This window comes from Glycine soja, chromosome 10 (genome assembly GCF_004193775.1).
Source record: "Glycine soja cultivar W05 chromosome 10, ASM419377v2, whole genome shotgun sequence".
Lineage (NCBI taxonomy): Eukaryota > Viridiplantae > Streptophyta > Magnoliopsida > Fabales > Fabaceae > Glycine > Glycine soja.
In genome coordinates, this window is record NC_041011.1 from 21,511,779 (window position 1) to 21,528,464 (window position 16,686).

At 38.3% G+C, this 16,686-nt stretch overlaps 1 long non-coding RNA gene across 1 annotated transcript; it reads right to left on the minus strand.

The window, feature by feature from the left end:
* Nucleotides 1–1,736: 1,736 nt before the first annotated feature.
* LOC114369751 lies at nucleotides 1,737–2,416 on the minus strand. The gene is made up of 2 exons (XR_003657693.1): nucleotides 2,044–2,416; nucleotides 1,737–1,837 (listed from the first exon to the last, which is right to left on the minus strand). It is a non-coding gene; the product is annotated as an uncharacterized LOC114369751 (long non-coding RNA).
* Nucleotides 2,417–16,686: the final 14,270 nt, after the last annotated feature.

Here is a 16,686-nt window from a genome sequence, read left to right on the forward strand (position 1 = left end):
TTATTCTACACGTAAAGATTTTTAATATTATAACTTATAAAAGAAATTACATGTAATTTTTCTATTAAATATTTTGACAATGTCATATGCTATTGAAGTGTTAAAGTGATTGTGACACCATCAATTCACTTGTTACTCCATATTAAAGACTAAAGTTATTAGCAAAAGGAAAAGTATAAGAACCAAAGATGCTAAAAAAATTGTTTATAATATAAAAATGAAATTTGCAAAGCATAATTTTATAAAAAATTTAAACGTAAACAAATAGTAAGTAAATATTAAAAGCAATATACTGTCTATTAATTTTACTAAAATTAAATCATATTAAAATTTTATAAACTCAAACTTATTGAAAAAATATTCAATATAATAGTTATTAAATAAAAGTTAACATATATAAAAATTATTCAAAGCATAAATTTATCAATTATAATTATACACAATTACACACGTAGTATATTTTATAAAAAAACTTAATATGATATATTTAAATTGATAAAAAATAATTCCGACTCATAAAAAATGATGAAATTTAATTTATATAATAATTAATAAGGGCTAAATTATGTACCAAAAAGGCCTTATCTCGTCATCTCCTTATCCCAAACCTAAGTATCCAATCTCCTTTTTATACTTTAATTATTATTATTACTTTCAATAGGAAACCATCGACATGAATAAAACATTATGGAAAAAATTTGGCAATCAGTTGCCGAAAAATAGCCTAAAATATGCTTAAGTAATTTTGAAGATAAGATTCGTTAATTAAATAAATACAAATCTTTTAAGGATGATTGACGAGGATTCCAAACTAAACCATCTCAATGGCGATAGGAGAAATGGATGAAAACATTTCATTCAAAACATAGAAAATGGAAGAAAACACCCAAAAGTAGAAATGACTAAAAATATTTCACTCAAAACATGGAAAATTGTAGAAAACACTCAAAACAATAACTAATTCTAAAAAATTATACTGATAAGAGGTACACTGTTTTACCAAGCTAGACCTTACTCGTGTGCGGGGTTTTTTTTTTCATTTTAATTATTTGTTTTATTTGAATAAATTAAAATTTAAGTTTAATTTTTATCTTTTATATTTTTAAATTATATTTATTAATTATTTATTATTCATTTGAAATATTAATCTTATGTTAACATTTAAATTTTAAAATAATTAATTTATTATAATGATGACTAAAAGCATCATGATAGAAAAGCATATTGGAAAGGTAAAGAAAAGTGCATTGGAAAGCCAAGTCTTGAGAACAGAAAAATGCATCGAAAAAGCAAGTGTCTTGGGACCAAAAAAGCGCATTGGAAAGACAAACGTCTTAGGAATAGAATACAAATAATTAATTTTTCTTGGAAACATTAATTCATTGGAAACGAAAGCAAAATAAACATAAAATTCAAAAAAGGTAGCCATAATAAGAACGTAGAAGGCATAAAATAGTGTGAAATTGAAGGAAACAAAACGCAAAAACATAAAAAGTAATTTTTATTTTATTTTTAACCGGTATAAGTACAAATGCCAAGAATATCTACATAGGGATTTTGTACAATACGTTGTCATAATAAGAACGAGAACATTAGAGAAGACTGAAGATCACTCGTGAACCTCAAAGTTAATCATAGTAATAAACGTCATTTTTTTTCAAGTAATACAAAAATGAACATGATAAAGAAAGGAACTCAAACATGCAACACAAAAAAAGATAAAAATAGGTAGCGAATGCAACACAAAGATCCATATTTTTCAATATTGTGCTATTAAGGCAGAACATCGGCAATCGAACTATGTTCATCTGAGTAAAGAAAAAAATGAAGCTTTCCCCTGCAAAGAAAAAGAAAATGAAGCACTACTCAATATTTGTACCGACAAAACCCAAAAATCAAAGATTTTTGGAGAAAAAAATCGTAGCTTTAAGAGAAACAATGACCATGCAGTGAAAAAATAAAAAACCGAAATAAAAAAATGCATACAAATACAAAAAAGGGGTAAAAAGAAAACACAGAAGAAGACGAGGAGGGAAAACGAACCTGTAATCTATCCAACATACTATGATCTATGGCTTTTGTCTTGCAAAGGAAGAAGAGTGGGTTAACCATGGTCAAATAAGACTCAATAAGACTGAGGAACACAAAAAAAAATTCAATCTTTTATACTGAAAGAACCCATAAATCAAAAGGAGAAATGAAATACATCACAAACCTGTCCTTCAAATGCCGAACACTATTTGCTCTCGGTGACAACTTTATGTCAGAGAAGGCTCAAGAACACCAAAAAATTTAACCTTTTGTCCGGCGAAAAGTCATTATAACACAAAACAAAGACAGAAGACGCAAAAAAAATTGAAGCTTTTGTGTTGCAAAGAAAGAACAATACTCAGCCACCATCAAATAAACCAAATGAAAAAAGAAAACGTAGAAAGATAGGAGAGAAAAGAACCCATAAATCATTTTTTGGATAAAAATGGTACCTTTAGAAGAAACAACGAACATGCAGTGAAAAAATAAAAAAAAAGCACATGGAGAGGGAAAACGAAGCACATTCATGGAGTTTGGAAATAAAAATCGAAGCTTTTTGAGATAAAAATGGTAGTTTTAGAAGAAACAATGAACATGCTGTGAAAAAAATCGAAAAAAAGCACATGGAGAGGGAAAACGAAGCATAACCTTTGAGTTTTTCGTCCAGCATTTCCCTCATTTCCGTTCGGCATTTGGAGAACAACAGCACCAAGGCACCATCTTCGAACGGTGGTAGGAAAAAAAAAGAGAGAAAGAGAGAGAGAATGAGAATGAGAAAGGGTGGGGAGAGTGAAATAGAAACGGGAGAGAATTCAAAACCCACAATCCAAAAGGCACAATGAAAATGGAAAATGGAAAATTGGAAAGGCGTGTAACAATGGAAAGCGTGAAACATTGAAAAGCGTGAAAAATTAGAAAACGCATTGGTAACTGAACGGGCAACGCAGAAAACGACGAAAACAATTAATGCACAGTGAAAAGACGTTTTTGGGTGGGAAGTTGGAGCGCTGGCATGGTGACACGTTAGCCCTGGAAATGCCACGTCAGCATTGCCAGGGCCTTGTTTGTATCATGATAGATGATTACCAATCCGATTTTGAAAACCTTAATATTATCGCATAAGACTTTTCTTATTGAATATGTCAATATCTCATAGCTCGAGGCTATTTATGTTGGTATCACAAAATATACCACCATTGAATCTATTTATCCATGATTTTAAACAGTGTTCTGTAATGGCAATTCTAGTTATAATATCAAGATATTTTGACTCATTGTAATATAACTGCAATCATAATTACGATGCATCAGCTGCATTTTCTCATAATATATATAAATATTTTTTTAATCACCGCAACATGAATGCGTCCGTAATTTAAAATCATGTATCTATCTATAGTTTATAAATATAATATTTCGGGCTTTTATTTTTTTCAAGTGTCACTTCCTCATTTACTTACATTACTTTTTTTAAGGGTATAATTGATATTATGTTAAACTATTATGCCTTATTATTGAGACAGTAGATGAAGTTCCATTATTAAAAAAAGAAGTTATACGTTGTCGTACTTGTTGCACACAACACCAAGTACCGCCAAGTCCAACTAGCTTAGGAAGAAAAACTACAATAGCAATATTTGTGTTCTTACCAAAATTTAGAACTATGACACCTTAGGTGGACGTGGTTGAGTGAATTCTGAATTTCACATGTTGATTTGAAGGGGTGTCTTTTTCAAGAGGACAGGAATAGAGACCTGCAAAACAAAAGACTATGACGTTCAAGTAAGAATATGAGTGAGGAAAGTAAAACAAATATATGCTTAAGTAAAGCTCGTATGAGAGAGAGAGAGAGAAACTTGTTGCTTGTGTGCTGAGTGTGTGATGGGATATGTAGAGGGTTCGATGAAACCTGTATTTATAGTAGTTGAGTGTGACTGTTGGTCCTTGTTTGTAGGACTGTTGCAGCCTTTATAGATAATTATTGGCTTGTAGATAATAATCGGAAGCATATAGACAATGCTAGAGATAAACATTTGCTTATAGAAAAAAGGTAGAAGATAATCGTACCTTGTAGATAATGTGTGGCCTTATAAATAATTAATTGCATGCCAATAGATAAGATATTCAAATACATTTGAATATTAATAGGTTAGAGATAACCTGTTTCTAGATGAATTTTTCAACCTCATTGGTCGTAATTTCCCGTAATGGTCTTGCTTTTATCCACTTGGTGAAGTAGTCGGTGGTGACTAGTAAGTATTTGACTACTCTTGGGGCTTTTGGAAGTGGTCCTAGTACATGGTGAAGGGCCAAGGGTAGCTCATACTGTGAAGATTGTTAGGAGGAGTGTGTGACACGTCTACAAACTCTTGGCATCGTCTGCACCTCCTGGTAAAGTCAAGGGCGTCTACCTTGAGTGTTGGCCAGTAGTAGCGAGCTCGTATCGCTTTGGTGGCTAGGGAGCATCCTCTGATATGGAGACCACAGTTCGCCTCATGAAATTCTCTCATGACATAGTCTAACCGTTGGCTATTTAAGCATTTGAGTAGGGGTGTTGTCAACCCTCTTTTGAATAGCTCGCCATCAAGGATGACATAATAGCTGACCTTTCGTTTGAGGTGTCGGGCTTCGTCCTTGTTTGGTGGAGTACCCCCTGGATTAGGAAGTTCTTGTAGGAGCTTATCCAGTTTGGTTCCTCCTTTTCTCTGACCATAATTTCCTTAACATCACCTATGGTGGGAGTTTGGAGCGTTTCCTGGATGATAGTCTTGAAGTTCCCGACTTTCTTGGTGTTGGTCAGCTTAGAGAGCAGGTCTACTCTGATATTGCTTTCCTTGGGAATGTAGTACATTTCGAAACATTCGAAATTACTGATGAAAGACTTTGCTATGTGATAGTACTTGAGCAACACTATTTCATTGGTCTGGTATGTGTTGATAAACTATCCATGGACAAGCTACGAGTCTATGTAGCATCATAGCCTCTTGGCTCTAACTTCTCTTGCTAGCTTTAGACCTACAACGAGCACCTCATAGTCTGCCTGGTTGTTTAAGGCTCTGAAGTTGAGCTTGAGGGCTTGTTCTAAAGTGATATTGTTAGGGCCTTCGAGGATGATCCTTGCCCTGCTTCCTTTTATGTTGGACGCACTATCAACGTAAAGGGTCCACCAGTCTGGGGTGGTTGTGTCCTTTCTAGCGAATTTTCTTAGAAAGTCAGTCATGAATTATGTTTTCATGGGGTTGCGTGGTTTGTAACAACCTACCTCATCGCTACGATATCACTAACTATAAAATGTGACATTTCAATTTTAAGTGAAAACTCCATTAGTTTGATTATGAAAATGATGGTAAAAATACATACATACATCAAATAACAAACACGCGAATAAATGCATACATACATACATACATACATACATACATACATACATATATATATATATATGTGTGTGTGTGTGTGTATTAATAATAATAATAATAAACCATTCACATGTCAGAACATATTTCAGTTTTTATATATATCTAAACTTGGGACTTACATGCCCAATCAAAAAGAGTAAGGAACTAATTAAGGAAGAGTTTATAACAAAACACAACTTTCTCCCAAAATAAATTCCAACGTCATCACACCGGCTTGACGGCTCCAACAAAAGACTTCCCTCCAAGTCACCTACTGCTGCTCATCTGCTCCCACGAACAAAAGTTTGAGATCACCATAGGCACCAACCACACGGTACAAAAATTGCAACGATGAGTTTATTATAAAAGATCAACAAACACCAAATGACAATGATTAGCAAGAAAACAATAACAATAACCACAATCATTTTCAATAATTCATCAGTTCAACATACACTTAACAAACTAGTCATCAACTTTACCATAATTCAAATTAATTATGCTTAGAATAATGCATGCATCTGACTTTACTCTAAAATGCAATGTGGTACCATTTTTCAGGAAATAGCTTAAGCATGTCCACATGACACTTCCACTTAGGAAAATTAGGCTACAAGTGTCGAGGTCACCCTGTTGTACATAGGCAACTTCCCCCCAAGGTGATCAACCTGAGTCTCAAGGAAGTTCCAAACTGAGTGACATGCCCCCAAGTGCAAGTATTTTCCTCATGAAAAACTACAAGTACTTACCGACAAAGTTTATAATATTTTCATGCAATTTGAAGTATGAAATATGAGCATCATCAATGCACTAACCATGGATAGTTAAAGATTCTAAGCCATCCCTTTCTTTTTCCAGGGATGCTTAAAACTCTTTAAACACTCTATTTTCCCCTCCAGGGATATCCAACATGGTCATTGTACCCTTCATGTACATAGACAACATACATCATCACAATGACATCATTAACATCATCTCATCTCAATGTCATTATCAACATCAACATAAACATCATCTCATCTCAATATCATTATCAACATCAACATCATCCCATCTCAACATTATCATCAACATTAATATCATCTCATCACAATATCATTATCAACATCAACATGGTCTCATCTCAACATTATCATCAACACTAATATCATATAATCTAAACATCATCATCAACATCACAAGTAATCACATTCCACATGCATACATACATATAAATTCATGCCCATGATTCACATTCCCCAGGTCTTCTGACAACATAAACCTCATACAACAACAATCCATAATATTATGAGACTGATATTTTAAGGAAAATTCTAAATTAAAGAGGAAAACTATGATATTCAAAACAAATTCTTATGCCCATTTAAAATTTAATAAAGAACTAAATAGAAGAACAAATATAAAATTTTGGGTAGAGTCTTTTTTGTAATTAAGATTTTCCCCAAAAATTCCAATCATTACAACAACAACATCATTGACAATTTCAATCATCAATAACACATATATCACATTCTATTAGTTAAAAACATAGTTTTTGTTGAAAACCAACATGTATAGGGACAAACATACATTCCCATAATTGGGTTTCCTAACCCCAACTATGGTATTAAAAGCTGTAAACAAACAATAAACTCCCCCAACCTTTCTATATCCCTCTGTTAGTTTCTTGCGGTGTTGTTCTAAGATTTCTTAGGTTCATGTCTGTTCATCCAAATGCAGAGCTCTATATACCAAATTGAAGGTAATTTAGTATAGATTTCAAAAACAAGGTGTCAGACCCTAATTTCGTTCAGGGACTATCGATGGATATTTTGATTCTCGCTAGCCGAATTGAGCTGTTCGACACCGATTACCGTGCTAGAGGAAAGATCATTCGATGTTTTGGTCAGGAGTGCAAAAGATACTAAAATGGAGGGGCAAAGGGGTCTTTTTAGGGTTTTTTCTGGACCCCAACTTGCCCAGGCTAGCCTCTGGTTCGCCTGGGTCCCCAAATGGCTTAGGGTTGAAGTAACCAGCTCGCCTGGGCGAGCCAAGTTACTTCAGAGTGAAGCATCAGCTTGCCTGGGCGAGCTGCAAGTCCACCAAGTGCCCTTTTTTGCTATAAATAGGCGTGAGGGAGGTTGAGTAAGGGGTTGGACATTCAATATTAAGAGGATTTTGAGAGAAATCAGAGAGAAGAAGAAGAAAGAAGAGAAAAACAAGGCCGAGGCGCTACCGAATCACGACCGTAATCAACTTCTACATCGTTCTTCGTTCGGTGTTCTTCGTTTGTCATCCGGTTAGTTCTTGTTTTAAGGATTTGGATATGATCTATGCACCCTTAGGGGTCCTCTTTATTATTTTGTGCATCTTCATCTCCTTCTTCTATCATCAGTGATCTCCTTTCTTCTTGTAAAGTAAATTTCAACCGATCATTAGTGTCGTAAATCATCTTTTAAAGAGATTGAAAGTTAATGAATAAAACCAAGATGAAATCAAGATATAAATGGATTTCTCTTCATTAAAGTCACTTGAGATTGTTCAAGGTCCAACGCCTTAACAACCTCTTTCTCTTGTTAGTTAAAAATGAATCTTTCAAAAGCCTAAAATCAACTCAACACACAACTTTCTCGCTTTAAAGAACTACATAGGTCTGAATTCCTCATCGCACCTGAGGATATGTAGAAGCAAGGGCAACACTCTTGTCAACCCCATAAAGTAAAAAAATATAAAAAGGAAAATAAATAATTTTGAAGTCACGCTGCGCACACTCGATTAAAGGCTACTGTTCTTTATGACGAGTGTGTGGGGTGCTAATACCTTCCCTATGCGTAAACAACTCCCGAACCCTTATTTTGAAATTCGCAGACCTTTTTCTTTTTTGGTTTTTCTAACGTTTTTCCTCGAATAAACATTAGTGGCGACTCCTGCGCGTTCTCCTTCTCTCTGATTAAGGGCTGTAATGGATGGCTCTAGGCCTATCCTTGATTCTGTTGTAAATTTGCATGTAATATTGCTTCTTATCCCTCATTTTTATATGCTTGAACATGCACCCACCAACTGTTTGATAAAATGTCACAATGACTATTCCATGTGTTGTTTTGAAATTTGAATGAGTAATGAGCTTATGCATGTCCAACCATCATTTTAGATGTATGATCAACTTAGGTTGATAGATTAAATGTCAAGAGCATGAACTAAGCTTGGAAATCTAGACATTGCTTTAAATGCCAATATATGAGTTGCATGAATGCGTAAAATTGATTGGGTAGAATTAGTCTAATTGTTGGTTAAACTTGCTACACTATGATGGGCACATTGCACCTAAATTGTTGTAGAATGTTAATTTCTTTCAAAATAATATGCACTGAGTTGTGATTTGTTTTATTAGTTGCACGGTAACACATGCAATTAGCAAAAACCACACAAAGTTGATTGACTTCTTGCTTGCTTAGGATAACTAAAATAATGGTTACGTATTTCATGCAAACTAACATTTTATGGATGTGTCGTTGTAGGCAAATGGCTGCAAAGAAGCTTCTCACTAAAAGGGCTAGGAAGGACATCGTAGGGGAGGGATCCAGTGTAGCCCCACAAGCGGAGATTGAGTTTGATGGACACTATTTCCTAAGTGAGGAGCATCAACGCCGCTTCAAAGCGATCAAGGGTTGGTCTTTCCTCAAAGAGAGACTGGTTCAGCTGAGAGAAGGGGAGTACCTAGAATTCCAGGCGGAGGTTTCCAGGAGGCAATGGACCTAGCTGATAGAGCCCATGGCTAAATATGATCCTGAGATAGTCATGGAGTTCTATGCAAATGCTTGGCCCACCAAAGAAGGAGTCATGGATAAGCGCTCTTGGGTGCAGGGCCAATGGATCCTCTATGATGAAGATGCCATCAACCAGTTCCTGGGGCATCCGTTGGTCTTAAAGGAGGGGCAACATTGTGAGTATAGTGAGAGAAGAAGCCAAGTCTTAGGATTTGATGAGGAGGCCATAGGCCAACTACTATGCTCCCTGGGACAGGACTTTGCATGAAGCGTGCCAGGAAGGCGGGTGTGGATCATGCGCACTAGCATGACCACTTTGACACAGATCTGGATGACGCTTCTCCTCAGCAACATCCTTCCGAGCAACCATAATTCTGATCTCTTGCTGCCTAAATGCCAACTAGTCTACACTATCCAGAACTAGAGCAGTGTTCATGTAGCCCAGCTTATCTTGGATGCCATTTATCAGTTTGTAGTTATCACACCTCCAAGACTCCCAGTGGACCTAGAAAATTCCAACAGAGCACTAGGATTTCCAGCTTTGATCATAGGTCTCTGCCAGTTCTATGGGGTGTCGGTTATGCCCACAAAGCTCATTCAGCCTCCCATTAACATGTCTTTCATTGAGAAGCACTACATGCCAAGGCAGACACAACAGCCGGGGCAGGACCAGCAACAACAGCCAGCCGGAGACGCACCACCGCCACCTCTACAACAACCACCATCTCTAGAGTCCATCTTGGCTCACATGTAGAGGATGGAGCTCTATATGCAACATTTGGCTGACAAGCAGGTGGCCAACCATAGGGGCCAGGTGCAGTTGAACGATAGCTTCTACCAGTATACCTTGCACTAGCAGCGCTAGGACCCCAGCCCTTACCCATGGCCTACTCCTGAGCAGTTCAGGGCCACTTGCGGCTTGGGAACAGGCCTAATTTTCAGGTGGGGGCAGGCCCCATAGAGGCCCCAGGAGATGAGGATGGAGCTGAGGAAGATGGTGACATGGAAGATATGATGGATTTCTTCCTCTGAGGAGACTGAACCTCTAGACTTCAATGTCCTCTGCTTTTACATTTCAAGACTTCAATGTCTTTAGCCTTTACATTTCGAGACTTTAATGTCTTTTGTCTTTATATTTCAAGATTGCAATGTCTTTTTTCTTTACGTTCCCAAAGACTTCGATGTCTCCTATTTTGTTGTGCAAGACTACAACGCCTTTTGTTTAGTACTTTTGATACTTCATCCATTCATTCTTTTTCACAGGTTTCACTTCTTTGGTTTTCGCTAGTTGTCGATTGGATAACAAGATCGCTCGGATAAAATTAGTGTCCTTATCTTTATTTACCTTTTCATTTTCAATAAAAAATAAGTAAAGAGGGGCAACTGTCAGACCCTAATTTCGTCCGGGGACTATCATCCATGGATATTTTGACTCTCGTTAGCTCAATTGAGCTGTTCGACACTGGTTACCGTGCAAGATGAAAGATAATTTGATGTTTTGGTCAGGGGTGCGAAAGATACTAAAAGGGAGGGGCAAAAGGGTCTTTTCAGGGTTTTTTCTGGACCCCAGCTCGCCCAAGCTAGCCTCTGGCTTGCCTGGGCCCTTAAATGGCTTAGGGTTGAAGTAACCAGCTCACTTGGGTGAGCCAAGTTACTTCAGAGTGAAGCATCAGCTAGCCTGGGCGAGCTGTAAGTCCACCAAGTGGCCTGTTTTGCTATAAATTGGCGTGAGGGAGGTTGAGTAAGGGGTTGGACATTCAATATTAAGAGGATTTTGAGAGAAATCAGAGAGAAGAAGAAGAAAGAAGAGAAAAACAAGGCCGAGGCGCTACCGAATCACGACCGTAATCAACTTCTACATCGTTCTTCGTTCGGTGTTCTTCGTTTGTCATCCGGTTAGTTCTTGTTTTAAGGATTTGGATACGATCTATGCACCCTTAGGGGTCCTCTTTGTTGTTTTGTGCATCTTCATCTCCTTCTTCTATCATCAGTGATCTCCTTTCTTCTTGTAAAGTAAATTTCAACTGATCATTAGTGCCGTAAATCATCTTTTAAAGAGATTGAAAGTTAATGAATAAAACCAAGATGAAATCAACATATAACTGAATTTCTCTTCATTAAAGTCACTTGAGATCATTCAAGGTCCAATGAAATTTGGGGGTGTTGGGTGAGGGTTAAGGGAAGACTCGCCCAGGCTAAATTTTGCTCGCCTGGGCGAGCTGTGTGACATCCTGGAAATTTCTACCCGGAATTTTTGTAAACGGTATATTTTGAATGATTATATATATATATATATATATATATAAGTATTATTCAGTGTATATGCATATATGTTCCTGGTAGAAGTAGGAATAAAAGGGGGCAAGATACGTGGGTTAGGCTGATTAAGGAAGAGAAATCCATAACTGGAAGGTTATAGGTTAATTCTTAATTAATTAGTCTAAAAATCATCATTTTGCGTGCGACTTAGAATTTAACAAAACCAATCTTTGAACCACGCTCGGGGTTTCATTCTGAGCGTCTTGATATATATATTGCCTACTTTCGAAAACTGGCCCCGACGGGCGCAGAGAAACACGAGGGACTGGAACCAGAGGAATGACACGCAAACCGAGGCAGGATTTTGGCATTTCAAAAGGTCAGATTTTTCTCTTCATGTGGCTGAGCATGAGTCACATCAAGAGAAAAGTGGGCCTTTTGCTCCACTCAAATGGAGACATGTGGCATAACTTAAAATAAAATAAAAGAAAAGAGAAAAGTTTTCCTTTTTAACCAAAAAGCTGTTTTCTCTCTCCTCACTCAGCCAAAGAAAATTTCAGAAAGCTCTTTTCTCTCTCTCACGTTGCCATTCCCTTCTTCTTCCTCCACCATTGTTGCCCAACAAAGCTCCAATCTTTGGTGCTCATTTCTGCTCCAAATCGCGAAAGGAAGGCATTTTCGGAGTCGTGAAGCGCATCTCTACGCGTGGGACCTCGAAATTTCAGGTTTGGGTAGACTTCTTTCTCACTTGATTTTCGTGGGTATTGGGTTTTGGGAGATATGATGGGTAGTTTTGCTAGGTTTCTGCTTCATGATAGTTATTTGTGAAGAAATTTGTTGAAAGCATGTTGAACTTGCCATGTTTGGATGAGTTAAGCTTACCCATTCAGTTTTAGGGTTTATATGATGATGCTTGTGATGTTTATGTGCTGAAATTGCTTATGGAAAACTGTTAGAGATGAAGGGTAGAGTTAACATAGGGTTAGAAAGTGAGAATATGGTGTTATGAGTGGAAAAAGAGTGAGTTTTTGAGAGTTGGACGGCCAAATCTGGATTTAGTGGTATTTGGAGGTTAAAGTGAGTTAATCCTAGTTTGAAATGTCATTTAGGACTTATGAGACAGCTTGGGCTGTGCAAGAGAGAAAAACAAATGACCAAAGTGAACAAAGAGCCATTTCTAGGGTAAAATTGGGTGTTGAGGAGTCAAATTTTGATTCGGTGGAATTTTAGGTGTAAACCCAGTTTGAGCAAGTTTAAATTGATGTTATAGACTTGTGTGAGGTGAGAGTTTGTTCCAAATTTACCTCATTCTCAATTTCACTTCTCAAACCTAGAAAATCCATTAAATTGAGGGGTTTCGGATACCTAGATTTTGTTTTGCTTTAGTCTGAAGCTTGTCCTTGGTTTAGACATGATTGGTACATGATTTGGGACTTGTAGGATTCAATTTGAGCAAAATTGGATGAGGGAAAGAGTGGTTTTCGAAATCTGCACTTTATGCAGAATTTTGCTGTTGAAATGTGCAGCAGAATTTTGTATAAGTGCAGAAAAATGCTTGTATATGGCTGGTTGTGAAAAGGGTAGTACATATGGGGTTCTGGATATTTGATAGCGGATCCCAACGGTCAAAATGTAGATTTATGTACTAGAGACTTCCAGTAAAATTTTCGAGTCAATCCAACGGTTAACAAATTGGAACGAAGGAAATGTTACTGGGGTATTTGTATGTGAAAAGCTATGATTTTGAGTTGTGTTTTGGGCAGAGTTTTCTGCCTCTGCCCTGTTTTGCTTGGTTTTGTTAGTCCATGATGATTGGATGTGGAATTTCTTGGATGTCGTGGGAGCTTGAGAGGATTGATGGGGACCCGGTGTTGAGAGGAACGAGGATAAGGGCTACGTGGGAGTACGTGAGCTCAGTTGGAGGTGGACAACAGGGGATGGTGGGTTTATACGTGATTTGTGGATATGGAGAATTGTCTTGCACCATCGCCCGACTGCCACCTAGTACCACATGTGATGGGTACCCCATAATCCTACAAGCTTGAAATGAGGAAGTGTAGAAGGGTGAAACTTCCTGCTTTTATTCGTTGACCACAGAGTGGTACCTGGAGATATGTCGCGGGGGTCAGGAGACCTTGGGGACGTCAGGTGGGGTGCTATTGCCCAAAACCAAGCTTGACCAATCCCGACCCAACCCGGGCATAGTCAGTCAGTGAGAACCTGTGATGTACCTAAGCAGGCGAGCTCCTGGCAGTCAACAGATAAAAGGAACAAAGACCACAAAGCAAGGAGGCTTGTGTGGTGGCTGGCCAGCTGTGAATCTTGTGTGACATATGGGTTATGGCCTCTGGTAATCGATTACCAAGGGTGGGTAGTTGATTACAAGGCTTAAAAATGAAGACAGGAGACTAAGATGGTCTCTGGTAATCGATTACCAAGGGGTGTAATCGATTACCAGGCTTGAAAACGAGGTCAGGAAGCTAGGAGAGCTTCTGGTAATCGATTACCAAGGGGTGTAATCGATTACCAGGCTTAAAAAGGGAACTGGAAGATTGTGGAGGCCTCTGGTAATCGATTACCAGTCTGTGTAATCGATTACACAGAGGAATGGGTCACTGGTAATCGATTACCAGGTATGTGTAATCGATTACACAGTGCCTTTTTCAGGTTTTCATGTTCTGAAGCTGTGTGATTCGAGTTTAGCCTTTGGTAATCGATTACCAAGGCTGTGTAATCGATTACCAGAGATGAAAAGCCTTGAGATACCCCTTTTACTTGCATGTGGTGGTTATGAGACGCATTGTGTTGCGGCGTAGTTAGATATCGCGTGAAAGAGTCTACCCCCTTTCCTTTTCTTTCTTGTAGATCGCGATGGCGGCGCAACTAATCCATGATCGAGTGGAGATGGAGTGCCTAGAGGGAGCTTGGGAGACCCTCAAAGGCAACACGAGGTGCCGATTTCGGGGCACGATTCGATTTACGGCTACTTCATTGGTGCATCCAGATGAACCCGTGCGCATGCTTCAGCGTACTGTGGAGTGGATACTACCCACGCCTACACCATACCGTCTAGTGGAGCCAGTCCAAGTGATCGAGGTGACGTCATCCGAGGAAGACCCTGAGGAGGATCCCGAGGAGCTACCTCCTGAGCCTGCTGTGGATGCTCTTGACTTTCTAGAGGGTGATGAGTACCCACTCCCTGAGGTGGATTCTCCCGAGGACGTCATGTCGGCATCTGAGGCAGACTCTACGGAGGATAGTGGTCCTGGAGAGATGGCGATCAGTGGAGGCTCTTCATCATAGTATACAGCTCATTGGACTAGTTTTATATACTTTTGAGGGTGGGTGTATCTAGGACTAACTGTTAGGTTTACTCTTTTGTTTTGTACGGGTAGACCTATTGTATAGGAATTTGATGATTGTATACATGTGGCTGAAGCCACCACTGTGGACGCCTTTGCTCTGGATGACACTATGTATTTTGTAAAACTCCCATATTCTGGACAGCTTTAAATGATGAATGTACTTACGTTTAATCTTGTTATTTGAAAAGAAAGCATTAGCAAACTTTATTTACAAAAGAGTTTACCGACCGTATTTTGTTTTATTATTTTCACGTGACGACCTAAAGTAATGGCTGGTATACTCTTCCTTTGAAACAACGAAATAGTTTAGAGATTACGAGTGGTAAGAAAGAAATGACTCCGAATAGAGTTGTGAACTGGCCATTCAGGACTCTATAGTGAAGATTTTCCTTCTGAACCTAATTATTGTGAAGAGAGAAAGAAACGAAAAAGGAAAAGAAGAAAAAAATTTTACCATGGTTTTTGTTAATTAAATCATTACTATTAAACCAGTCATTATTTTGGGGACGCCACAAGCTGATCCAACTCAGCCTCGCTTGGGCGAAAATATGCTCGCCTGGGCGAATTCTGCTTTAACAAATTTTACTATTTTGATGAAAAATATCATATCTCATACTCCAGATGTTATTTTGAAAATCCTGACAGTCACATCGAGCAAACTTGGGTTTCAAGCTTAAAGTCCATATTTGAAGGCGATGCAACGGTTTATGAATCCAGGATTGAGGTTTAACCAGAACAGATTTAGCTAAAACTTGAAATCTGTCAATTTCCACCTAAGTCAATAAAACTCCACATAACTCAAAATCCACATCAAGGAAATCACACATGGCTAAATCACACAATACCTCAACTTATTCAAATCAATTAAGTAATCAAATAACACAAGAAAAACATCAAATATCTATTTTCAGTTATCGAAATTTCAGGGTGTTACATGGTTCGTACTGGATGTTGAACTCTGAGAGTTCTATTGACCAGGCCACCATCCTTCCTGCAAGTTCAGACTTCTCAAAACCTACTTGATGGGGTAGTTCGTCTTGACTACCACTTGATGACTCTGGAAGTAGGGCCTGAGTCATTGGTTTGAGGTGATGAGTGCTAGCACCACCTTTTCTATCATTTGGTAGTGCTTCTCGGTGTCATAGAGTATGTGACTGGTGAAGTAGATAGGGAGCTGATTCCCTTCCTCTTGTATGAGGGCTGAGATGATGGCTTCTTCAATTACTAAGAGATACAAGAGTAGAGGTGTTCCGGGCCTGGGTAGACTCAAAATTGGCGGTGTGGCTATGGTCTTCTTGAAAGGAAGGAATGCTTGTCACAAGTCTCATCACATAGGAAGGGCTCAATTTTCTTGAGCAATTTGTAAAATGGCTTCACCTTTTCGGAGAGCTTCGGGAGGAACCTGGACAGGGATGATAGCCTACTATTGAGCTTCTGAACATATTGGATATCGGTTGGGCTATGCATCTCTAGTATGGTAGTGCATTTGTCAGGGTTGGCTTTAATCCTTCAGTGAGTTATCATGAAGCCAAGGAACTTGCCTCCGCCTACCTTGAAAGTGCATTTTTCAGGGTTGAGGCGCATGTCATATTTGCGAAGTTTCTCGAAGACTTCTTCCAGGTCCGCCACGTGTTAGGGTATGCTTTGAGACATGACAACCATGTCATCCATATATACCTCGACTTTTTGTCTAATCTTTTGTTTGAAGACTCGGTCCATCAGTCGTTGGTATGTCGCACCTGGGTTTTTGAGGCCAAAAGGCATGACCATATAACAAAAGTTGGCATCTTTAGTGATAAATGCCGTTTTTCCTCATCTGGAGGATGCATCTTGATCTGGTTATATCCGGAGTAGGCGCCCAGGAAGTTTAGTACTTGGAACCCGGAT